Raw genomic sequence first — 26,495 nt, forward strand, 5'->3', positions numbered from 1 at the left:
ACTTTTGTTGACATATTATAAGAATGTCTAATCTGTAATTTGATGCCTTTTGGAGATTTTTCCATCTTTCCTTGGCTTCTTTATGCACATTAATACAAATTTTTAGCTGGGGTGCCCAAACTTTCGATCCCCACTGTATATATATATATATATATATATATATATATACACTGTATATAAATATACAATGTATATATATATATATATATATATATATATATATATATGATTTTGCACTACGGGGGGCACATGCTGCCTGCGGATCACTTCTGCTTTGAACTGTCACAGCAGAAGTCGATCTGCAAGTCCTGTCGAACGGATATTCACCAGCACCCACCAATCGTCAGGCAGCCAGGAACAACAGAGCTCTGCCTATGTTCTTACAGGGGGGTGTGAGTGATTGTGTATCCTTGCAGAGCTGGGAACATGATCCATCACTTCCCTTTGTGCCAGCACCACTTAGTGTACACCAAGCACATAGCTGGGCACACACTTATGCTGGCCATACATGGGTCGAAAATCGAAAACATTGTTCGCTCGGTAATCCGATGGTGCCATCAATGATTTTGAAAATCAGCCGATCAAGTCATAAAGTTCACTCCATATAACACACAACTTCTGTTCCTTCCAGGTCATGGCTCATGTGCATATTCTTTTCGACAAAACAATTGTACGATTTGACCATCATTGAGTCAAAATCGGTCGTTTTTCATGAATTTTCCAACATGCCCGATCACCGAAATAGGGAGGAACCACGAAAATCGGCCGATGTCATTGACACACTAACAGAGCGAAAATCGGCGGATTATTCTTAGGTCCGATTTTCAGTCGATTATTAGGCAATATAACTTTGTGCAAACTAATCAAAATACATTTATTTTATAAATATGTAGCAGAATACATTTTGGCCTAAATTTATGAAGAAATGTGATTTTAATTTTTTTTATTGGATATGTTTTATAGTAAAAAATACTAAATATTGGGATTTTTTTCAAAATTGTTGGTCTTTTTTTGTTTATAATGCAAAGAGTAAAAAATGCAGAGATAATCAAATACCCCAAAAAGAAAGCTATTTGTGGAAAACAATGTCATAAATTTAATTTGGGTACAGTGTTGCATGATTGTGCAATTGTCAATTAAAGTAAAAATGTCCTGTTTATGAAGGGGGGTATATCTTCCAGAGCTGAAGTGATTAATTGTAATTATGAAAATAATATATTGAAAGCAATATTATTTAAGTTGTATATTTTATATATAAGGTGTGATGTATAGTAGGATCGGTATAATGAAAGTGTACTTGACCTGGCTCAAAACATCTGAAAGCTAAGAACAGTGCTGAAATACCTGTGTTAGTTTTCAAAGGAGATCCCCATATTCCTGGGAGTTCCTTGGATCTTGGGCCAGGCAACATATAGGGGGTTTTGAATGCTGCTAAGATCAAAAAGAAAAGTTAAGATCAAAGTGTATGTCCAAACAAAAAACTGTAACACTAAAGCCACAATATATTGCTTGAAATGTATGTCATGTTGTAGATGCAGTAACTAGAGATGAGAGAATCGAACTTGGCGAAGTGGAATTCGTTTCGAATATTAGGAAAAATTCGATTCGCACCGAATCCGAATTTTAGCAAACTTCGGATGCACGAATCGAATTTTCCCCGATCAGCCGGCAAAAGTGTCACTGCAGAGAGCTCCGCTATTTCTGACAGTTCTCTGACAGTTCTGACAGTTCATTTACAGCGGTTGAAACATTGTATCTATTTGTTTCCATTTAGGATACAGATGTTTTTATTCAGAAATAAATAGATACAATGTTTCAACCGCTGTAAATGTGAAGGAACTGTCAGAGAACTGTCAGAAATAGCGGAGCTCTCTGCAGATACACTTTTTGCTGTACTGGAATTCTTCTTCTTTTCATTCTTCTTCTTCTTCTTTTCATTCTTCTTTTCATTCTTCTTCTTCTTCTTTTCATTCTTCTTCTTCTTCTTCTTCTTTTCATTCTTCTTTTCATTCTTCTTCTTCTTCTTTTCATTCTTCTTCTTTTCATTCTTCTTCTTCTTCTTTTCATTCTTCTTTTCATTCTTCTTCTTCTTCTTCTTCTTTTCATTCTTCTTCTTCTTTTCATTCTTCTTTTCATTCTTCTTCTTCTTCTTTTCATTCTTCTTCTTTTCATTCTTCTTCTTCTTCTTCTTTTCATTCTTCTCATTCTTCTTTTCATTCTTCTCATTCTTCTTTTCATTCTTCTTTTCATTCTTCTTCTCATTCTTCTTTTCATTCTTCTTCTTTTCATTCTTCTTCTTCTTCTTTTCATTCTTCTTCTTCTTTTCATTCTTCTTTTCATTCTTCTTCTTCTTCTCATTCTTCTTTTCATTCTTCTTCTTCTTCTTTTCATTATTCTTCTTCTTTTCATTCTTCTTCTTCTTCTTTTAATTCTTCTTCTTCTTTTCATTCTTCTTCTTCTTTTCATTCTTCTTTTCATTCTTCTTTTCATTCTTCTTCTTCTTCTTTTCATTCTTCTTCTTCTTTTCATTCTTCTTTTCATTCATTCTTCTTCTTCTTTTCATTCATTCTTCTTCTTCTTTTCATTCTTCTTCTTCTTCTTTTCATTCTTCTTTTCATTCTTCTTCTTCTTCTTTTCATTCTTCTTCTTCTTCTTTTCATTCTTCTTTTCATTCTTCTCATTCTTTTCATTCTTCTCATTCTTCTTCTCATTCTTCTTTTCATTCTTCTTCTCATTCTTCTTTTCATTCTTCTTCTTCTTCTTTTCATTCTTCTTCTTCTTTTCATTCTTCTTCTTCTTCTTTTCATTCTTCTTCTTCTTCTGTTCATTCTTCTTTTCATTCTTCTTCTTCTTCTTTTCATTCTTCTTCTTCTTTTCATTCTTCTTTTCATTCTTCTCATTCTTCTTTTCATTCTTCTTTTCATTCTTCTTCTCATTCTTCTTTTCATTCTTCTTATTATTATTTTCATTCTTCTTTTCATTCTTCTCATTCTTCTTTTCATTCTTCTTTTCATTCTTCTTCTCATTCTTCTTTTCATTATTCTTCTTCTTCTTTTCATTCTTCTTCTTCTTCTTTTCATTCTTCTTCCTCTTCTTTTCATTCTTCTTCCTCTTCTTTTCATTCTTCTTTTCATTCTTCTTCTTCTTCTTTTCATTCTTCTTCTTCTTTTCATTCCTCTTCTTCTTCTTCGTCGTGCCCCGTGACTGCCCAAATGAGTGAAGTGTGCGGTGATTCTAAGATCGACGGCACTCATCTGCATGTCATACTGACTGACAGTATTATTTCTCTTCCCCAGCAGACTCCAAGGGCATTTAAATTAAAGGTACAGTGTTCTGCACTAATATAAAGGCTCTCTGAAGCCTAGAAACCCTTTTAATAAGTTAAATTCGTGGTGAATAAATTCGCATCGAATCAAATTTCTCCCGCAAATTCGGCGAATCAGCCGAATCGAATTTTTGAATAATTCGCTCATCTCTAGCAGTAACCTTTCTAGCTTCATATGCAGTTTGAAGGCTGATATATTCACTACAGCAATATTAACCTTTCCTATGCTGCACCAGATTGAAGAAAGGCATTGTGTAGTGATGCAGCATCTCTCTCCCTTCCTGTCACTATGAAAGAAATTATAGGGACAGCCGTAGCTCTGATGTCAAAGACAGGAAAAGTGGCCATACGACCACCAAAAAAGCTCCGTAATTGTATAAGTTAATGAATTACAACATTGTGCAATACTACAGATAATTTGCTATGCAGCCATGTATTGGTTGCATGATATCTACATCTGCTTTAGCTATCTTCCAGCTGGTTAGTGTAGGTTCACTGCTTAGGTGTTTGCAATAAAGGACTTTTGTTTTAAAGTTTAACCTCTTGTCTATTTGGCACTTCTACCCCCTTCCTGCCCAGGCCAATTTTCAGCTTTCAGCGCTGTCACACTTTGAATGACAATTGCGCGGTCATGCAACACTGTACCTATATGAAATTTTTATAATTTTTTTTGAGACAGATAGAGATTTCTTTTGGTGGTATCTTTTTATTTTTTGCTAAAAAAAAAAAAGCAAAAAAACAACTGTAAATTTAAAAAAAAAAAATGTTTTTTTCTTGGTTTCTTTTATAGAATTTTTTAAATGAGTAATGTTTCTCCTTCACTGATGTACACTAATGAGGCTGCAGTGATGGGCACTGATAGATGGCACTGATGGGCACTGATGAGGAGGTACTGGTAGGTGGCACTGATGGGCATTGACAGGCATCACTGATGGGCATTGACAGGCATCACTGATGGGCACTGAAAGGCAGTACTCATATATGGCACTTATAGGTGGCACTGATAGGCACTGATAGGCAGCTTTGACTGGTACTGATAGGTGGCACTGATTGGCAGCACTCATAGGAGGCACTGACTGGCACTGTTAGGTGGCACTGATTGGCACTGATAGGCAGTTTTGACTGGTACTGATAGGTGGCACTGATTAGCACTGATGATAAAATCCTGTTTATCATCAGAAATTTAGGTGCTATCATCCTCCCATTTCTTATCTTGGGACTACAGAATGATCAACACTTATGCAGTAGATATGGAAGAGTGGAAGGATTTGAGTAGTTTAGCAAAAGACAACTGGGCAGATCTGACAACAATCACAAAAGCACTGTCTGTTGCCAGCCCACAACAGAACTTAGGAAGTCTGTATTTCTAGCAGACCAACAAACACTTATCTCTATTTGCAAGGTCACTAACCAGTTCCCAGCTGCCGTTTACTGTACATTTACTGTGGGTGGGATGCACAGGCAGGCTGAATCACATACACATATGTCACCAGCCGAGGGGCTTAAAGCTTTGCTTTGTGATTCTATGATTGGCCCACAGCTATCACATGGTACCTGTGCCAATCACAGCACCCTATATCATTTGATAGTTGAAGGATAATCACAGCACACAGTAGTAATCACACCTGTTATTAATGTAACCAATTCATGACAGATCAAAATATTGCTGTTACAGTGTTCATCACTAGAGATGAGCGAAGTATTCAAAAATTCGATTCGACTGATTCGGCGAATTCGTGGACAATATTCGATTCGAGTCGAATATATTCGCTGTGAATTTAACTTAAAAAAGGGTGTTTCTAGGCTTCAGAGAGACTTAATATTAGTGCAGAACACTGTACCTTTAATTTAAATGCCCTTGGAGTCTGCTGGGGAAGAGAAATAATACTGTCACTCAGTATGACATGCAGATGAGTGCCGTCGATCTTAGAATCACCGCACACTTCACTCATTTGGCCAGTCACGGGGCCAAAACCAGTGTTTGGAGCCACAGTGTGGTGGTGGAGGCAGCAGCAATGGGAGGCCATACAGCAACCTATGACAAAATGGAAACCAGCAGGAGTGTGAGGAGACCTCAAAGTGGCACATGGCAGAGTGGGAGCAATGGGAGGCGGTACAGAGACCCATGTCACACTGTGGACCCAGCAGCAGCGTGACGAGGCGGTACGGGGGCCCATGGCAGATTTGGGGCCTGGCAGCACCTATGGGAGGCCCGTAATCTGCCAGCAACCTATGACAAAATGGAAACCAGCAGGAGTGTGAGGAGACCTGAAAGTGGCACATGGCAGAGTGGGAGCAATGGGAGGCGGTACAGGGACCCATGTCACACTGTGGACCCAGCAGCAGCGTGACCAGGCGGTACGGGGGCCCATGGCAGATTAGGGGCCTGGCAGCAGCAATGGGAGGCCCGTAATCTGCCAGCACCCTATGACAAAAAATGGAACACACCAGACCAGCAGTGTGTGAGGAGACCTGAAAGTGGCACATGGCAGAGTGTGGCGATGGAGACAGCAGCAATGGGAGGCCGTACAGGGACCCATGAGAGACTCTGGACCTGGCAGCAGCATGAGGAGGCGGTATAGGGGCCCATGGCAGATTAGGGGCCTGGCAGCAGCTATAGGAGGCCCGTAATCTGCCAGCACCCTATGTCCAAAAATTCAACACACCAGCAGTGTGTGAGGAGACCTGAAAGTGGAACATGGCAGAGTGTGGCGATGGAGACAGCAGCAATGGGAGGCCGTACAGGGACCCATGAGAGACTCTGGACCTGGCAGCAGCATGAGGAGGCGGTATATAGGGGCCCATGGCAGATTAGGGGCCTGGCAGCAGCTATGGGAGGCCCGTAATCTGCCAGCAGCCTATGCCAAAAAATTCAACACACCAGCAGTGTGTGAGGAGACCTGAAAGTGGCACATGGCAGAGTGTGGCGATGGAGACAGCAGCAATGGGAGGCCGTACAGGGACCCATGAGAGACTCTGGACCTGGCAGCAGCATGAGGAGGCGGTATATAGGGGCCCATGGCAGATTAGGGCCCTGGCAGCAGCTATGGGAGGCCCGTAATCTGCCAGCACCCTATGTCAAAAAATTCAACACACCAGCAGTGTGTGAGGAGACCTGAAAGTGGCACATGGCAGAGTGTGGCGATGGAGACAGCAGCAATGGGAGGCCGTACAGGGACCCATGAGAGACTCTGGACCTGGCAGCAGCATGAGGAGGCGGTATATAGGGGCCCATGGCAGATTAGGGCCCTGGCAGCAGCTATGGGAGGCCCGTAATCTGCCAGCACCCTATGTCAAAAAATTCAACACACCAGCAGTGTGTGAGGAGACCTGAAAGTGGCACATGGCAGAGTGTGGCGATGGAGACAGCAGCAATGGGAGGCCGTACAGGGACCCATGACAGACTCTGGACTTGGCAGCAGCATGAGGAGGCGGTATAGGGGCCCATGGCAGATTAGGGCCCTGGCAGCAGCTATGGGAGGCCCGTAATCTGCCAGCACCCTATGTCAAAAAATTCAACACACCAGCAGTGTGTGAGGAGACCTGAAAGTGGCACATGGCAGAGTGTGGCGATGGAGACAGCAGCAATGGGAGGCCGTACAGGGACCCATGACAGACTCTGGACTTGGCAGCAGCATGAGGAGGCGGTATAGGGGCCCATGGCAGATTAGGGGCCTGGCAGCAGCTATGGGAGGCCCGTAATCTGCCAGCACCCTATGTCAAAAAATTCAACACACCAGCAGTGTGTGAGGAGACCTGAAAGTGGCACATGACAGAGTGTGGCGATGGAGACAGCAGCAATGGGAGGCCGTACAGGGACCCATGAGAGACTCTGGACCTGGCAGCAGCATGAGGAGGCGGTATATAGGGGCCCATGGCAGATTAGGGGCCTGGCAGCAGCTATGGGAGGCCCGTAATCTGCCAGCACCCTATGTCAAAAAATTAAACACACCAGCAGTGTGTGAGGAGACCTGAAAGTGGCACATGGCAGAGTGTGGCGATGGAGACAGCAGCAATGGGAGGCCGTACAGGGACCCATGAGAGACTCTGGACTTGGCAGCAGCATGAGGAGGCGGTATAGGGGCCCATGGCAGATTAGGGGCCTGGCAGCAGCTATGGGAGGCCCGTAATCTGCCAGCACCCTATGTCAAAAAATTGAACACACCAGCAGTGTTTGAGGAGACCTGAAAGTTGCACATGGCAGAGTGTGGCGATGGAGACAGCAGCAATGGGAGGCCGTACAGGGACCCATGAGAGACTCTGGACTTGGCAGCAGCATGAGGAGGCGGTATAGGGGCCTATGGCAGATTAGGGGCCTGGCAGCAGCTATGGGAGGCCCGTAATCTGCCAGCACCCTATGTCAAAAAATTGAACACACCAGCAGTTTTTGAGGAGACCTGAAAGTGGCACATGGCAGAGTGTGGCGATGAAGACAGCAGCAATGGGAGGCCGTACAGGGACCCATGAGAGACTCTGGACTTGGCAGCAGCATGAGGAGGCGGTATAGGGGCCTATGGCAGATTAGGGGCCTGGCAGCAGCTATGGGAGGCCCGTAATCTGCCAGCACCCTATGTCAAAAAATTAAACACACCAGCAGTGTGTGAGGAGACCTGAAAGTGGCACATGGCAGAGTGTGGCGATGGAGACAGCAGCAATGGGAGGCCGTACAGGGACCCATGAGAGACTCTGGACTTGGCAGCAGCATGAGGAGGCGGTATAGGGGCCCATGGCAGATTAGGGGCCTGGCAGCAGCTATGGGAGGCCCGTAATCTGCCAGCACCCTATGTCAAAAAATTGAACACACCAGCAGTGTTTGAGGAGACCTGAAAGTTGCACATGGCAGAGTGTGGCGATGGAGACAGCAGCAATGGGAGGCCGTACAGGGACCCATGAGAGACTCTGGACTTGGCAGCAGCATGAGGAGGCGGTATAGGGGCCTATGGCAGATTAGGGGCCTGGCAGCAGCTATGGGAGGCCCGTAATCTGCCAGCACCCTATGTCAAAAAATTGAACACACCAGCAGTTTTTGAGGAGACCTGAAAGTGGCACATGGCAGAGTGTGGCGATGAAGACAGCAGCAATGGGAGGCCGTACAGGGACCCATGAGAGACTCTGGACTTGGCAGCAGCATGAGGAGGCGGTATAGGGGCCTATGGCAGATTAGGGGCCTGGCAGCAGCTATGGGAGGCCCGTAATCTGCCAGCACCCTATGACAAAAAATGGAACACACCAGCAGTGTGTGAGGAGACCTGAAAGTGGCACATGGCAGAGTGTGGCGATGGAGACAACCCACCGACTGTTTTGCTCGCTACCAAGCTGCCACCCTCTTCTCCTGATGATGCGGAAGCAATAGCCTGATGACGACGAGGCTGCCAAGTGCAATCAGCCTCATCATCATCAATTAGGGTCTCCGCCTCACTACTAGCCCCCTCGGCTGCGTGTGGGTCAGGAGACAGACCTGTCTCTAGACCGGCTACCGAGCCACTCTCCTCGCCACTACTTCTTCGCCTGGCTGCTGAAGAGGCGGATGTCTCCCCCCGTTCCTGACCGCCCTCTGTTAGCTCTTCCTCACTGTACTGGATGACACCGGGAGCACTAGCCTCTGGCTGCGAATAGTGCTGCCTCGACCCCTTCCTCTGCTGCCACGTCTGCTCGCTCCTAAAACATTGCCTCCTCTGCCACTCCTCTGCATGTTGTCTGACATACTCTTTAATTAAACGATTCTGTGTCCCTGAGTAACAATTCTGTGTCCCTGAGTAACGTTTCTGTGGCCCTAAGTAACAGTTCTGTGGCCCTCAGTTACAATTCTGTGTCCCTCAGTAACAATTCTGTGTCCCTCAGTAACAATTCTGTGTCTGTCCCTGAGTAACAATTCTGTGTCTGTCCCTGAGTAACAATTCTGTGTCCCTGAGTAACGTTTCTGTGGCCCTAAGTAACAGTTCTGTGGCCCTCAGTAACAATTCTGTCTGTCCCTGAGTAACAATTCTGTGTCTGTCCCTGAGTAACAATTCTGTGTCCCTCAGTAACAATTCTGTGTCCCTCAGTAACAATTCTGTGTCCCTCAGTAACAATTCTGTGTCCCTGAGTAACAATTCTGTGTCCCTCAGTAACAATTCTGTGTCCCTCAGTAACAATTCTGTGTCCCTGAGTAACAATTCTGTGTCCCTCAGTAACAATTCTGTGTCCCTCAGTAACAATTCTGTGTCCCTGAGTAACAATTCTGTGTCTGTCCCTGAGTAAGAATTCTGTGTCTGTCCCTGAGTAACAATTCTGTGGCCCTAAGTAACGGTTCTGTGTCCCTCAGTAACAATTCTGTGTCCCTGAGTAACGTTTCTGTGGCCCTAAGTAACGGTTCTGTGGCCCTCAGTAACAATTCTGTGTCCCTGAGTAACAATTCTGTGTCTGTCCCTGAGTAACAATTCTGTGGCCCTAAGTAACGGTTCTGTGGCCCTCAGTAACAATTCTGTGTCCCTGAGTAACAATTCTGTGGCCCTAAGTAACGGTTCTGTGGCCCTCAGTAACAATTCTGTGTCCCTGAGTAACGTTTCTGTGGCCCTAAGTAACGGTTCTGTGGCCCTCAGTAACAATTCTGTGTCCCTGAGTAACAATTCTGTGGCCCTAAGTAACGGTTCTGTGGCCCTCAGTAACAATTCTGTGTCCCTCAGTAACAATTCTGTGTCTGTCCCTGAGTAACAATTCTGTGGCCCTAAGTAACGGTTCTGTGGCCCTCAGTAACAATTCTGTGTCCCTGAGTAACGTTTCTGTGGCCCTAAGTAACAATTCTGTGGCCCTCAATAACAATTCTGTGTCTGTCCCTGAGTAACAATTCTTTGGCCCTAAGTAACGGTTCTGTGGCCCTCAGTAACAATTCTGTGTCCCTGAGTAACGTTTCTGTGGCCCTAAGTAACAATTCTGTGTCCCTGAGTAACAATTCTGTGTCTGTCCCTGAGTAACAATTCTGTGGCCCTAAGTAACGGTTCTGTGGCCCTCAGTAACAATTCTGTGTCCCTGAGTAACAATTCTGTGGCCCTACGTAACGGTTCTGTGGCCCTCAGTAACAATTCTGTGTCCCTGAGTAACAATTCTGTGTCTGTCCCTGAGTAACAATTCTGTGGCCCTAAGTAACGGTTCTGTGGCCCTCAGTAACAATTCTGTGTCCCTGAGTAACAATTCTGTGGCCCTAAGTAACAGTTCTGTGGCCCTCAGTAACAATTCTGTGTCCCTCAGTAACAATTCTGTGTCTGTCCCTGAGTAACAATTCTGTGGCCCTAACTAACGTTTCTGTGGCCCTAAGTAACAGTTCTGTGGCCCTCAGTAACAATTCTGTGTCCCTGAGTAACGTTTCTGTGTCCCTAAGTAACAATTCTGTGGCCCTCAGTAACAATTCTGTGTCTGTTCCAGAGTAACAATTCTGTGGCCCTAAGTAACGGTTCTTTGGCCCTCAGTAACAATTCTGTGTCCCTGAGTAACAATTCTGTGTCTGTCCCTGAGTAACAATTCTGTGGCCCTAAGTAACGGTTCTGTGGCCCTCAGTAACAATTCTGTGTCCCTGAGTAACAATTCTGTGGCCCTAAGTAACGGTTCTGTGGCCCTCAGTAACAATTCTGTGTCCCTGAGTAACAATTCTGTGTCTGTCCCTGAGTAACAATTCTGTGGCCCTAAGTAACGGTTCCGTGGCCCTCAGTAACAATTCTGTGTCCCTGAGTAACAATTCTGTGGCCCTAAGTAACAGTTCTGTGGCCCTCAGTAACAATTCTGTGTCCCTCAGTAACAATTCTGTGTCTGTCCCTGAGTAACAATTCTGTGGCCCTAACTAACGTTTCTGTGGCCCTAAGTAACAGTTCTGTGGCCCTCAGTAACAATTCTGTGTCCCTGAGTAACGTTTCTGTGGCCCTAAGTAACAATTCTGTGGCCCTCAGTAACAATTCTGTGTCTGTCCCTGAGTAACAATTCTGTGGCCCTAACTAACGTTTCTGTGGCCCTAAGTAACAGTTCTGTGGCCCTCAGTAACAATTCTGTGGCCCTGAGTAACGTTTCTGTGGCCCTAAGTAACATTTCTGTGGCCCTCAGTAACAATTCTGTCTGTCCCTGAGTAACAATTCTGTGGCCCTAACTAGCGTTTCTGTGGCCCTAAGTAACGATTCTGTGGCCCTCACTAACAATTCTGTGTCCCTGAGTAATGTTTCTCTGTCCCTAAGTAACGTTTCTCTGTCCCTAAGTAACGTTTCTCTGTCCCCAAGTAACGTTTCTGTGGCCCTAACTCTGTCCCTAATACAGAGCGGTCTGCCTCTCTTGAATGACTGGAGGCAAATGAAGAATTCTAAAATGGCCGCCATTTATAGCTCGACCATTACACAGTGCTGGCTGGCTGCTGATTGGCTAATGCGATCACATGTCATTAAGGAATGCATTATGGGTCAGCGCGCCTTGTCTGCGCGCCTTCCCAGACATCCCCGCTCCGTCGCCGCACATGTCCGCCGCCATTTTAGGAAAAATTTCGATTTTTTCGATTTCTATTTTTCGGATTCGGCGCGAATCGAAAATTTTCCAATATTCGAAACGAATTCCACTTCGCCTACTTCGATTCGCTCATCTCTATTCATCACTATAACAGCAATCAAAGTGTAAAGAAAAAGAAAATCCCTGATTCCCCCACCCCTTCCACCCCTGAGTAGTACAGTGTTACTATGGTGATGCTGAACCACTCTGATGAAAGTATGTTAAAAAAAAAAGTAAAAAAAAAAAGGAATTTAAAAAAATCAAATAGCAAAGAATGTATTAGTTAATTAATTAATTTATTTTTAATATACTTTCACCAGTCAGTATCCCTGATCACTGCCATACCAGTCAAATGATGATGCTGTACTGCACTGGTAACAGTATGTTAAACAATTGTGGAAAAAATTAAATTTTTTCGCTTTCCAAAAGCTGTGACAAAAAATTATAACTTCAAAAACTTTGCCATTCCTCTTACTAAATATCTCAGACTGTGTAATTTCCAAAAAAGGAGTAATTTGTGGCATAATATTACTGTCCTGGCATTTTAAGGGCCTCAAGAAATAAGATATATATACCATAGTTTGTAAACACTATAACTTTCACGCAAACTAATTAATATACAAAATGTGATTTTATTGGATATGTTTTATAACAGAAAAATATGATTTTTGTTTTTCAAAATGTTTGGTTTTCTTTCATTTATGTAGCAAAAAAAAAAACAGTGGTGATCAAATGCCACCAAAAGAAAGCTCTATTTGTGAGGAAAACGTTATATAAATTTAATTTGTGTACAGTATTGCATGACCACACAATTTCCAGTTACAGTAGCACAGTGCTGAATAGCAACAAACGGCCTGGTCATGAATGGGGTAAAACCTTCTGGAGGTAATGTGGTTTAAGGGATAAAATGAGAGTACATTTTTGCAATGCATATATATTCTAACTATGTGTTGATTTTTTTGTTCTGACTTTGATACTCTAAGGATGAGTGTACTAAAAGCCCGATATTAAATTTGACTTTAGCTGAGACCCTATGTCCAGTCTAGACTCCACATGGACACAATGACTGATTTAGGATTAACACAGCTACTTGCAGGCGCCACATGATGTTCACACTTCAACATTGTTATTTTTGTAGAAAACTACCCTTATTTTCAAGCTTTTGAGCTACAGATCTGCCTTTTTGAAGTACTCCTTTCCACAACATGTGTCCACCCAGTATGCTGTGCTCTATAGGATTTCACAGAAAATACACCTTTTTAATTCTGACACTACTGGAAAAAAAAGAGTTAGCTGTGTTTTTAAAAAGAAGACTTGAAGGAGCAAGTACTTTGTTAAGAAAGCAAAAACATATTTGCAAAATATGTGATTGTTTTTCTTGACTCTAGTTACTTTTTTTTTTTTTTTTATAAATATTTATATATTTTTCAAGTCATATACAAATCATTTCAACATTTCTATTAAAATAGTTATCTAAACAGTAATTTCTCCTTATATCATTTATTTATTTATATATATAACTTCCTTTTCCATCCCCCCTCCCATACACCCCCACCTCTATCTCCCTATCCCCTCCCCTCCTCCCCACTCCCTCCCACACTCCACCTTTTCTCTTGTCTCGTTAACTCCATATATTTCTGTTGTTCCTAAACCCAATTCTAAACCCACTTCCAGGAGTGTTATCTCTTCATTTATTTCACCTTTGCTTTGTATTCTTCCCAACCTTTCTATTTTTTATTATATATCTCCAACTTGACTCTAGTTACTTAATGGACGTATTTACTAAAGGATTATATTTAAACTATACAATCTATATGCCATATTCTCAGTCTGGTTCAGGGGATTTTTAAATTTTTTTTATTTTCCTTAAGAAAACCAGCCACTACATTTCTATAAATATTGCTCAAGCCATTCTTGACTCAGCAAGCAAGTAGTTAAGGAATCTAATCTACAATTTCAAAGATTAACTCATCTCCCAGGTGTAGGAGGAAACACGAGGCTAGGACATTATTAAAAAGCAATGGACCATACGCTAATTTGTTCATGTTTTCAGTTAGCAGTCATTTATTAAGAATGTCTGACTTCATTCATATTCAGGTCAGCCTAATAATATCATATTAACCTCCTTCTCCATCCATGCAAAAAACCAAAAGTCTAATCACATTTTTTGTACAAATTCTATGTAGAAGGATAATGGGATTTTTTTCTTTGTCTTTTTTTGGATACGCTATCAACAATAAAGAATTGTTAGATTGATCCTGTCAGTGTAGACACACTGTACACATAGCAGTGTTTACTTGTCACAATCACTCATGAAGTTTTCTGCCAGGAATATAACAAGGTTTGATTGTCGGAAGTGAGTAATGCCTACGAGTTTGGAGCTAGAAAGAAGCAAGCAAAATGCTTATTTAATGAAAACTTGATACAGAGTTGTATGATAATACATAACGTAGGTATATTAATGTATTATTTCTCTAACAGACAAGTCAAATTATTTAATGGGGTAATAAGTAATTGCAAGGCACAACAATCCACAGCCACCAATCAGATTTGGTGTTCCTATTCAAGTAATGAAAAGGATAAAATAAAATCAGTTGCAATAATTCACTGCACTTTGAAGATAGTCTATACACTTTGCAATATTCTAATATAAAAGCCCAACTATGCACACTTACAATTATGTAAAATCTTACAATCATGTAAAAGTTTAATTAATTGAAATTACTAAGACTGTTTGCAGATGCATATTTTAGATTTGGTGTTACCAGTAATACTGACCACACATTAAGGAAAAAAACATCCAAGAAATGTATTCTTTAATGCTTTCATACTCATAATAAGCTGTTCCTATATGTCCAGGCAACAGAAACTAAAACATAGATAGAGCAGTATGGTCTTACCTTGACCATACTCGTGCTTAAAAAAAAAAAGCACCTGCGCATTTTTGAAACACAGACCTCTATGTTTTAAAAATGTGCAGGTGCTTTTTTCTATCTAGTTACTGTTCAAACATTGGCATCCAACAAAGGTGTGACTGTAGTAAACCAACATTGATTTGGGGAAAACATAGTCAGAGATGTAGTATTGCCAGTGACTGACTGGCACTCAGTGGCCATAGATATTCCTCTGCTGCCTTTCATTGACTGTCAATAAAAAGATGCAAATCCTGGGAATAAATAGATAATAAACACATTTCACATGATAATTGGATATAAGAATTATAAATATATCTTTACTTAGCATGGTTGAAAGTGGGCACTGTACCACTATGATGTTAGCAACCGCTGCTAAAAAATTATTTCTAATTATCCAGAATCTATTGCAATCCCAGTCTGTTTGCAAGATATTATTGCAGGCACAGCAATGTCAAACATTGGTTGAGACATATTTCAGACTTAGCAAAAGCTAAAAGCTAAGTACAGTATTGTATATTTGGGCAGACTGATGATTTCATGCTTAGAGATAAAACTGTGTTCAGCATTACCAATCTTGCTTCGAAAAAAAAAACCTATTAGCTGATCTTGATCTTATATTAGACAAAGCTATGTCAATCTGGAGAAATGTGGAGAAAAGTTGAAAGTATGGGGTCTGGTCAACATGCGAAACCACTATATGGTCTGTCTGCGTATACACATTGCACAAAAGGCAAGGCATGCTGCTCTCAAAAAGTCAAAGCAATAACTGTAGACAATGTGCACAGACTAAATCAGTGTCTAGTCTGTAGTATAACATAATGTCTAAGAGAATTACAGTTTTCAGCTTAAATATCAGTGGCTGGTACAGATATATATATATATATATATATATATATATATATATATATATATATATATATATATATATATATATATATTTGTATGTAAGATACAGTAGATAATGGAGCAAATGCTAATGTAAAATCTACTGTATTTTTCTTTCTCTGTCTACTCCTGTGCAAACTGTGTACCACCAAGGTGTTAGTATCATATTATTATTATTATTAGTATTATTATACAGTGTTTATATAGCGCCAACAGATTGCTCAGCGCTGTACAATATAATGGGAGACAGTACACGAGACAGCACAGTAACAATACAATACAATACATGAGGGGTTTGAGGGCTCTGCTCCTTGGAGCTTACAATCTAGGAGAGAGGGGATAGTGGTACAGGAGGAAATAGCTGTGAGGGATGGAGTGGTGGGAGGAGTGGAGGAGATCGGCAATTAAGTGAGGGCGGGGTAGGCTTCTCTGTAGAGATGGATTTTCAGAGTGCGCCTAAAGCGGAGGAGGGCAGGTGACAGTCTGATGGATTGGGGTAGTGAGTTCCAGAGGATGGAGGAAGCCCTGGAGAAGTCCTGGAGATGGGCATGGGAGGAAGAGATCAGGGAACTAGAGAGTGAGGAGCGGAGAGTGCGTTTTGGGTGGTAGATTGGTATCAGGTCGGTGATGTAGTTTGGGGCAGTGTTATGAACAGCTTTGTACGTCAATGTTAGTAATTTGAATATTATGCATTGGGCAATCAGAAGCCAGTGGAGGGATTGGCAGAGGGGGGTGGCAGATACGGAGTGGTTAGTAAGGTGGATGAGTCTGGCCGCAGAATTCAGGATAGACTGAAGCGGGGATAGCCTGTGTTGAGGTAATCCAGTGAGGAGGGAGTTACAGTAGTCAAGTCGTGATATAATAAGGGAGTGGATGAGTTGCTTAGTGGTTTCCGGGGTTAGGAACGGACGTATTTTGGAGATATTGCGGAAGTAGAGTCTACATGAATTTGTCAGCGATTGGACCTGGGGCTGGAAAGACAGATTGGAGTTTAGAATGACACCTAGTACTCTGGGTTGCGGGGTGGGGCTGATGGTGGCGTTGCTGGTCGTGATGGAGTAGTCGGGGGGGCGCGGGCTGGGGGGAAAACTAGGAGCTCGGTTTTGCCAAAGTTTAATTTGAGGAAGTGGAGTGACATCCAGTCTGATATGTCATTCAGAAGGCTAGTGAAGTATCATATGTGATGTCCAAAGGCTAGAAAATGAATCCAATCTATGTTATTACAGATAGGAATGTTTCATTTGTTCCAGGAAGAAATGTATGTGTAGATCATTCACAAGACTGGCTTACTCCATGCATCTACATAGCTAAGACATCTTGAACTGTTACAAATTTTAAAGCAGAACTAAACTTAAAAAGAACAAAAAAATGCTAACTTTTTTATATATTATAAGAGAATTTATAAGTCTCTTCTGCCAAAAAAATATTTTACTTATTGCTACCCAATGACTAAAGTGAGATGATGCTCAATACAGAAGAAGATCAGAAACACACAGAGCCATGGGGAAGTGTGGACCTAGATAAATTTCTCTATTCAGTTAGAGCAATCCCTGCTGAGAGAATACAGTGAATATTGCTAGTAGCTATAGCAGCTAACAATAATTGCATGCTAAAAATCCAACATGCTGGCTGTACCCAAGTTGTATCAACTTATGTACAATCAGCCTGTCCATAGATTGATCAAAGATTGGCTGGGCCCATGATGAATCGGCAGAGATTCAATCCATCTATGACCGGCTTAAGGGTAAAAATTGCCATAATGTGCAAGTATGTTGCACATGCTTGTTCATTATGGCAGTTGCTCTGTGTACCCCAGTCCATTTGAAAATACAGAGACTAATTTACTAAAGAAATTGAGAGTATTCACACAATAAATTATGTGAATATTCAGTTCAGTTATCAAACGTGAAAATTAGATCCCTGTTTGTTTATTTAACCTGCACATGATTAGATAATTGAAGTGGATATTCACACAGTTTATTGTGCAAACATTCTCAACTTCTTTGGAAAATCAGCCTCACTGAATTATGTCATTTTTATAGCAGTTTTACAGCTGCATGAGAACATATAGCTTGTTTGGGGGGACAAAAGTCCCCTTATTTGAATGATTTGTGGACATGTACAGTGTATAATGTACAGTACATGTTTTTTTTTTTTTGTGGGACTCAGTTATATGTATGGAGAAAATTGATCAGAATGCTGAAGAAGCTGTATACAGCTCACCGAGCTATTGCTCCAAAGCAACAAGATTTATAAAGTGTTGGTCTCATATGTCCAAAGATACCAAACAATGGTAGAAAACAGCAAGTCAACAGTTTTCAATAAAGCATAACAGTCATCTGAAAAGAGGCTATAATTTCACATCACATGATTGATTTGATTTTAGAGGACATGGATTCTTACTGATCATGATGTATTCCTTAAAGTCACTGTAAAGCTAACTTTTTTTATTAAAATAATAAATATGTTATACTTACCTGCTCTGTTCAATTATTTTGCACATAATAGCCCCAATCCTCTTCTGGGGTTCCCCACTGGACCTCCTGGCTTGATTTCTATGAGGTTACTCATAGAGGCTTGATCCTGAGACACAGACAGCACAGCTCAGCCCGGCCCCCCGATCTCTCATCAGAATTTGGTTGTCAGCAGCAGGGGCCAATGGCTATCAATCTGCCCTGTGGGGAGGGATAGAGAGGAGAGAGCCGCTGGTGATCTGGATTGAGATCAGACTTAGGTAACTAGGGGAGGGGATCCTGTGGGAAAAAAGGCTTTTTACATAAATAGAATTCATTATGGTAAAAATAAGCCTTAAGGCTTTAAAGCCATTTTAAAATATCCCAAATTCCTGCAACTGCATGACAAATATATCATGCCATCAATGACAAATTCAAATCTATACTTGTGTGGTATAATACCCTAAAAGAGATCAGTTATGACAACATTACTCTGCTAAACAAAGAGGTACTTTTTGTACTTTTGAAACCCAAACGGGAATTAAACTAATATTGTTTTAGTTCATAATCCAGTCGATAAGCTGAAAGGGTATTTCATACAAAAAACACTATTTTCAAGGAAAGTACTGCCGAGAAACAGGAGTTGTCAGAGCAGGGATCGGCACCGATCGGCACTGATCATCAGTGCCCTGATGATCGGTGCCCAGCAGTGCCACTCACCAGCTCCGCCCACAAGCACCCAGCAGTGCCACCCACAAGTGCCCATCAGTGCCACCCACCTGTGCCCAGCAGTGTCCACCAGTGCCACCTCCCATTGCCCATCAGTGCAGCCCAGCAGTGCCACCAGTCAGTACCACCCAGCAGTGCTGCCAGTCAGTGCCAACTATCAGTGTTGACTATCAGTACCCATCATCAGTATCAGCTCATCAGTGCCGCCTATCAGTGCCGCCTATCAGTGCCCATCAATGCTGCCTATCAGTGCTCATCATTGCCATCTATCAGTGCCTATCAGTGCTCATCAGTGCTGCTTATCATTGCAGCCTCATCAGCGCAGATCAGTGAAGGAGAAAAATTACCTGTTTGCAAAATTTTATAACAGAAACAAAGAAACTTTATTTCAAATGTTTTGCTCTTTATTTGTTTATAGCGCAAAAAATAAAACACCCAGCGGCATTTTAAAATACCACCAAAAGAAAGCTCTATCTGTGAGAAAAAACTGATAAAAATTTCATATGAGTACAATGTTGCATGACCGCGCAATTGTCATTCAAAGTGAAACAGAGCTGAAAGCTGAAAATTGGCCTGGTAAGGAAGGGGGTATACATGCCCAGTAGGCAAGTGGTTATATAACGTAGAAACTTTAATTTAACCCCTTGACGCCGACGTCACACAAATATGCGGTCGCATATTTGCGTACCTGTCTTTGTGCTGGGAGTGCGCCGCTTGGCGCACTCCCAGCACAGAGACCACGGTGTCACTGAGAGCCCCAGGTCCCATTCTAACGAACTCCCGATTCCGGGTCACATGATTGCTGTGATGGCCTCTGATTGGCTATCACAGTGATCAGTCACTGTGCAGCCCAGTCCCCTTGCTTTTTTCTCTCTCTATGAATGGAGAAGAGAGATACATTGTATATCTCTAACTCCCGGCAAAGAGAAAAAAAATGTTTGTAAAAAAAAAAAAAAAAGAAGATAAATAAATATTAAAAAATAAAAGAAAAAATAAAGAAAAATACCTAGATCAAGGTTTGATCTAGTTCAATGCCAGAGTTAGTGTTTGGGTCAAGGTCAGGGTCAAAAGTCAGGGTCAAAGGTCAGAATTAAAAAAAAAAACTTGGTATCAGTGTCAGTTATGTTAATGTCAGTGTCAGTGTGTTTTAGGTAAAGAAAGACAAAAACAAAATGCGCACTATTGTTTCTGGGCTGTACTACGGGTACAAACAACAAATAACATACACATATATGGTATTGCTGCGATTGTTAAGAGCTGGATAATTTATTTTGGATTGTTCTTTGGTTGTAGGTTATGGTCGTAACAAGAAACACACAGCTAAATAAAAAAAAATATTTTTTTTTACTATTTTAGGCCAGTTTTCCTTTGATAATAAAAAAAAATCAGGAGCTATCCATTACCATCTACCACCAAATGAAAGCCCAATTTGTCCTGAAAAAAATCAAGGTATAATCCACCTGGATGTACAAAGTACTTGTGGTGATATGTACGGTTTTACTGTCACATGTCAACATTGCAGAATTGTGCTTAGGCATTTAGATTTATTTTACCCTTAGGCGTGAAGGGGTTAAAATATGCAACAAAGTTCACAAAACATTATTAAAGTTACAAGAAAAAAGAATGAGTTATGTCAGTCAAGGAGACAGAGTTTGCAAACAAAGAATGGATGGTTGTCTGGAGTAAATGTCAAATTCATGGTAACTCCAGGGTGATAATGTTTCAGAACAAGCAGATAGCATAGTTCTGTCATGATATAAAGAGAATATATATATATATATATATATATATATATATATTGTAATGTTATATATATTGTTTTATCTATGTATGATGTCTTTTTGCACCTAATCCACAGCTATAGTGCCACCATTAGATTGCAAATAGGTTGCGCCTATTCCCCTTGTGTCTGTCATGAGATATGACAGACTTCTTTCCATTAGTGAGGAGGATCAACAGGAATGGCAGTTGCACAAATATCTTGCCTAAAGTGATTCTAAAGGCTAATTTTTTCCCCTAAAATAATAAACATGTTATACTTACCCGCTCTGTGTAATGGTATTGCACAGAGTGGTCCCTTTCCTCCTCTTCTGGGGTTCCACACTGCTGCTCTCAGTTCCTCCTCCCTTTCGAGAGCTCCCATAGCGAGCCTGCTGTCAGAGGACAGGAAAACAGCAACTATACTGTCTGTTTTTGCTGTCACCTGACCAGCTATAGCACAGTTCACACAAGGTACTTCCTCTCTCTAAAGCCCTTTCACAGTTTGTTTTAATATGTACCCATTGACTTACAATGAAAGATGCCCTTTTGCTGCTCCTTTGAAAAACTGCACCAAAGATGCAGCACGCAGGACTTTTCATGCACGGTGCATCTGCAGTGCACAGTTACATTAGATTTATTGGGGAATAGTTTTCATGCCCTTATGTCACCCTGGTTGCACATTGTAAAAGAGCACCAGTGTGAAAGGAACCTTATGTGTTTCCCTTTAATGAGCTAAAAAAAGTATATAGCTACCAAAAATGTGCTACTGAAATTGCCAGCAATCACCCACAAGTAATCGCTAGCAACCACTACACATATAGTTGTATGCAGTAGTGGTCAACTGCAAAAATTATAGCAATGTGGGATTATTAGTGATTAATTGCTCTAACTTGCTAATACAGGGTACACTCTATTGATTACTAATTGCTAGCAATTAATTGTGGGCGATTTGCATGTCACCATCTTGATTAAGCATTTGTAAATAATAAAATGTTACAATAATCTTTCAAAAGCTAAAAAAAATGTGTTGTGCATATAACTATCCGAGTCTATTCTTCCCAGGTGGGTAATAGTCATGTTCAAAATCTGCTCACAGTCCTTGGATCTTTCATTGAAGCTAAAGTGATACCAAGTATGGCAGATTTATCTTGTTGCTTAGAAGTGCTATTTTACCCATTCACCAAGGATGCGTAGAGTGTTATCAAGAGAATGAGCAAAATACAGTATCAGATAGTAACCAGAATCAAGTTTTATGTTTTAAACATTCAGAAAATAATAAACTGTTTGTTATTTGTGGCTATAGTATTGTGCAGTTTAGAGAAAATGATTACACTTTTTAGTATCTTATTTAATAGTACCCTTTGAGTCTCCAAAGCAAGTCTCTGTATTTACAGTTTATATACTGTGTCAAGGGAAAGGTATAATTTTATACCATTCCTAATATGTGCTGATAATAGCCTATTTCCACTTCCAAAGAAAAAAAACTACAATGATGAATTGCTAAAGACAACAGCAAATTATCAAACCCGTAAAGCCTCTAACATGTTTCATGTATTTGCTGTTAATCATCGAGAGTAGTGTTGCTGGAGTGCAGTTTGCTCTTTATATAGACTATTGTGTCAAAGGGTGCTATTAAGCTGGCCAAAGACCAACAGATCTCCACTGAGCTCTAAGAGCTGCTGCAAATGTGTGTGATGGCTTATTCAACTTATGTGCCATCAAGGGATTGTTCACTTTGCTCAGCAATGAGATATCAATCAAACACTAGGTCTAAGACATTTTTCCAGAATTTTGCAAAATCATTGTGGCTGACACCACAGATGTCCATCATGTGCAATTCTCCAAATGCTCAGTATCAATCATTTAATAACCCCTAAACTCTCTAAGGCTCAGATTGGATTTATAGCTTTAGAATATCATGTATAGTACTAGCACTATAACATTAATTCCTGAATAAAAAATCCTGAAACAGAACCTAGAAAATCTGTTCTTCGCCTTTTCTAGTTATGGTGTATGGCAATGTAATTAAATCCAAATCCACCCAAAACTTGCTAGTTCTTTTTTTTAGCTTTAGTAAGAGCATAGAAGGGTTAAGCCTTCTTAAAGCACATCTTCCCCAATATAATAATACCACCATTACTGTACTGGAAATATTTAAATAAACACATTCAAAGATAATTGCTTGCCTCCTCCTTTACTGTATAGCCATGCATTAATGTGCTGCTCTTCCTCTTCCTCATATCCCTTGCGACCATTTTTCAAAAGAAGGCATCATGGTGGGTGGCTTCTCCTCCCTTGTTCTGTGCTGTCCCATCAGTGCCATTTGTCCTGATATACTGCATGTACTGTATAAGACCTGGTGCATGCATAGTAGGCAATGTCCCTGAAAGGCATTGGTGACATGGACTTCCCAGGGTGCACCTGTAGGCCTGGGCTGCATCAGCAGTGCCTCAGGGAAATCAGACTTATAAAGATGAAATGTATGTTTACAAAATTATTTGAGTGTACAAATTACTTTTATGATGTTTATAGATAGGCATGTAGCTGTGTATTTTTGTGTTTGAGGGGGGAAATGTCCACTTTAAAGTACATTTTTAGTTTTGTATAAATAGGGAAGAGTTAAAACACCTTGGCATTTAATGTGTTGCTGTTTGTTTTCCACTTGGGAGATCTTTTCTTACTTTATGTTCAAAAGAAGAGGGAAATCTCTAAGTGAAGAAAATTCTACTCATTGACATCAGTAACCAACAGATGTCTCCACTTGAAGATTTTTTTCCTATATCTTGTGACAATTCCAATTCCTCACTCAACAAAAAAAAGTTTTGACTATACATACACTTTCAGGTTTTAAAATCTGTCAGGATCTCCATAAAGGATATTTCTAATCTCTTTATGTTCTGTCTGACCCTTATTGCTTGGACATGGAGTAAGGGAAAATACTGTATTCTTCATGGGGGCATAGGCAGCCATACAATACTAAGAAAGGTCCTAAACTTTCCTCACTATGCTAGAAAATATTTTCTGGTTACCTGTGGGCGATGAGTGCAGGTAAGTGTAGATTGACCTCCTTACACAGGTGGCGCTGTTGCAACTGCCATGCAGGGAGAGTGGAGGACTGGAGGAATACACATTACTCTTAGGCCTCCATATGTGTCATTGTGTGAACCACTGTCTGATTGAACACTACTACCCCGGATCGCCATCTTATAAAAGCCTCTGGCTCACTGCAGTTGGTGCGCATTATGCATGTGGCTAGGTCAGGGGCAGGAACCCACTGGACAGGGAGAGTGTGGCTAGAGTAAGGAAAAAGTTTCAGAGGAGGAGGGACAGCATAGGGAATGTTTGTTTCTGCTGCTGTGGAGGACTAATAAGAAAGTTTACAGCACCTCTACCCAGGACAGGGCTGATTCACAGAGGTTCTGTCCTGAGTGGAATTTGCTTTTTCACACTGTCTTCCCCAATCTTATACCTGTCTTTGAAATAATATTTGCCAATCACCTACCACAACCTCATGCCTGTCTGACTGATTTTGCCTCGAGTTTGCATTACCCCTGGTTCTGCCTCAAAGTTGGTTTTCTCTAGTTTTATGCATCCTGTGTTAGCATGTAGCCCTCCTTTGGTGGGGATGGGAGTTATGAGAAATGACCCTCCCCAAACAAGATATTGTACTAAACCTGTAGGTAAATAAAGAACCAGAACCTTTGCTGAATTAAAAAGTGAGTTTGATGAAAAAAATTTGGCAGAACCTCCACCGAGGACAGAGCCGTTAAGAACAGACAGGATTCCCTTTCTGGAAATTTAACCAGTAATCTAATCAAAGTAATTGAGGGAAGATTAACTACTGCAGCCATCATATAATATTAGACATGTGTATATAGATGCACACAAGTATGGAAATAATGTGAGCTTTATATAATAAAAGATTACAACAGTAAATACATCCAAGATAAAAACAGGTATTAACAGCAAGGGGCCCAACAAGAGTGCTGGTGGAATTGTGCATATACAGATATACCTGGGTATCTATATATGGTGTGATATTCAGGGGTATAGCTCCATAGGATCATGTGTAAAGTCATTTATCTTAAACATAAAAGTGTTTATTGGTCTTTAAATGCAAGCCAAGCAGAAACATGATATTCACGTAACTCCAGAAAAATATAACAGAAAAGTCTGCTTATCTTTAGCACAAACAGCATAAAGAAAACATAAAGTCCATAGATGGGATTTACCCCAAGGTTAGCCCAGTCTAACTCTGGCTGTTTAGTAGTTCCCACCACACATGCAGCACTCCAACAGGTCTCTCTTTCAAAACCCCTACTCTTCAGCCCTGACATTCAGAGCTTCCTGTTTTTGTACTGCATCTTGGAGCTGCTTAACCCCTTAGGGACTGGAGTTCCCGTAGTGAGGAATGAGACCCCTGATTACACACACCTTTTTTCTTTTAAGGGACCATAACCCAAATATCGGCACCTCATAGCTCCCATCCAGGACCCATCCCTGGTGTCCTGTACAATGGTTATTAATAAAAATGCCTCCAGATGAATATTCGTGCAAAGTCCAATTGCGAGGCGCCTGAGGGTGATTGTAATGCAGCCTCTGTCTTGGTGTCGAAGACCAGAAGACAAAATGACTGATAATAGAGAGATCTTTGAACTGCTGTCCAAGTGACCTGGAATGCTTCCTACCAGCAATAACTATGGTGTGATACTGGAACTTAGAGTCAGCCAATCTACTCTGTGTCTAAGTGTCAAGGTCCTACCTTTCTTGTGCATCTCCATGTGCTGGCATCCATCTTGGGTTTCTGCAAAGCATGGTGGGAACCTTTATGCCTTCAGACTTTTGTGGCTTCTCCTCAGAAGGGAGTGGCTGAGCACATTTAAACCTGCTGTCTGCAAGTGCCCTCCGCAATTGTGTCCTGTATGTCCCCTTGTCTCAAGCTCTTGTGCTGTTCCTGTTGCTCTCCTGGTAACCAACTCGGCTTGGACAAGACTATGCACTGCTTTGACCCTTTACTTGACCTCCCGTTGCTGAATCCGGACCGTGACCTGATTTTTCTTTGCCTACTGTCTAGTACTGTCTGCTCCGTTGTTATTGACCCGGCCTGTCTGACTACGCTACAGGTGTTCCCATCTAGCTCCCACCAGCTGTACGCCATTGGCGGCAGTCGTTACCGCAGCTGGGGTGACTGGGGGGCCGCAACCTGGTCTCAGGCTGCGTAAAGTCCATCCCCACCATCAGGGGCCCTGGTGAAGGGTAGCCTGGGGCTTAGACTCCGCGCCCTGAGGGACTCTGGTCTGTGGGTAGTGGCTGTCGTCAGTCGCGGCGTGACCGTACCATAGGCCTGCCTGCCCATTCCATCATTCCTGTCCTGACACTAAGTTCCTAGTAGCTTCTAATCTGCCATGAAACTTAACCTCCAAGTACCTATGGGCCATTGGATGCCTAATCTGGCTCTATCCTATGTTGGTTACTGAGCCCTAAGCTAAAACTAGCTATAGAATCCTAGACTAGGAGAGATAGAGTTGCCTAAAATAATATAAGCTGCATATAAACTCTATTGCAATAAACAGGTTCACCTATTAACATACAGCAAGGTGACCACTATACATGCACACTGTGTCACAGACTGAACTAAATAGTACAGTAAATGTGAGATAACAACCAGGGGCGGACTGACAACTCATGGGGACCCCGGGCAATAGGGGAACATGTGTCCTTGCTCAAACTCAAAAAAGCCTATGAAAAAGGTACCAGGGGCATCTCATGGGGCCCCCCACTGACCCCAGGCCCTCGGGCAGTGCCCGAGTTTCCAAATGGTCAGTCTGTCCCTGATAACAACAAAGAGAATGATATGTTTCTTTCACCAGTCTTTAAATATATAGCTAGATACAACCAGATACTATGGACAACACTAGAAACACTTAC

Source organism: Staurois parvus, unplaced genomic scaffold (assembly GCF_062004578.1).
Source record: "Staurois parvus isolate SC_StPar_1 unplaced genomic scaffold, SC_StPar_1.0 ptg000258l, whole genome shotgun sequence".
Taxonomy (NCBI): Eukaryota; Metazoa; Chordata; class Amphibia; order Anura; family Ranidae; genus Staurois; species Staurois parvus.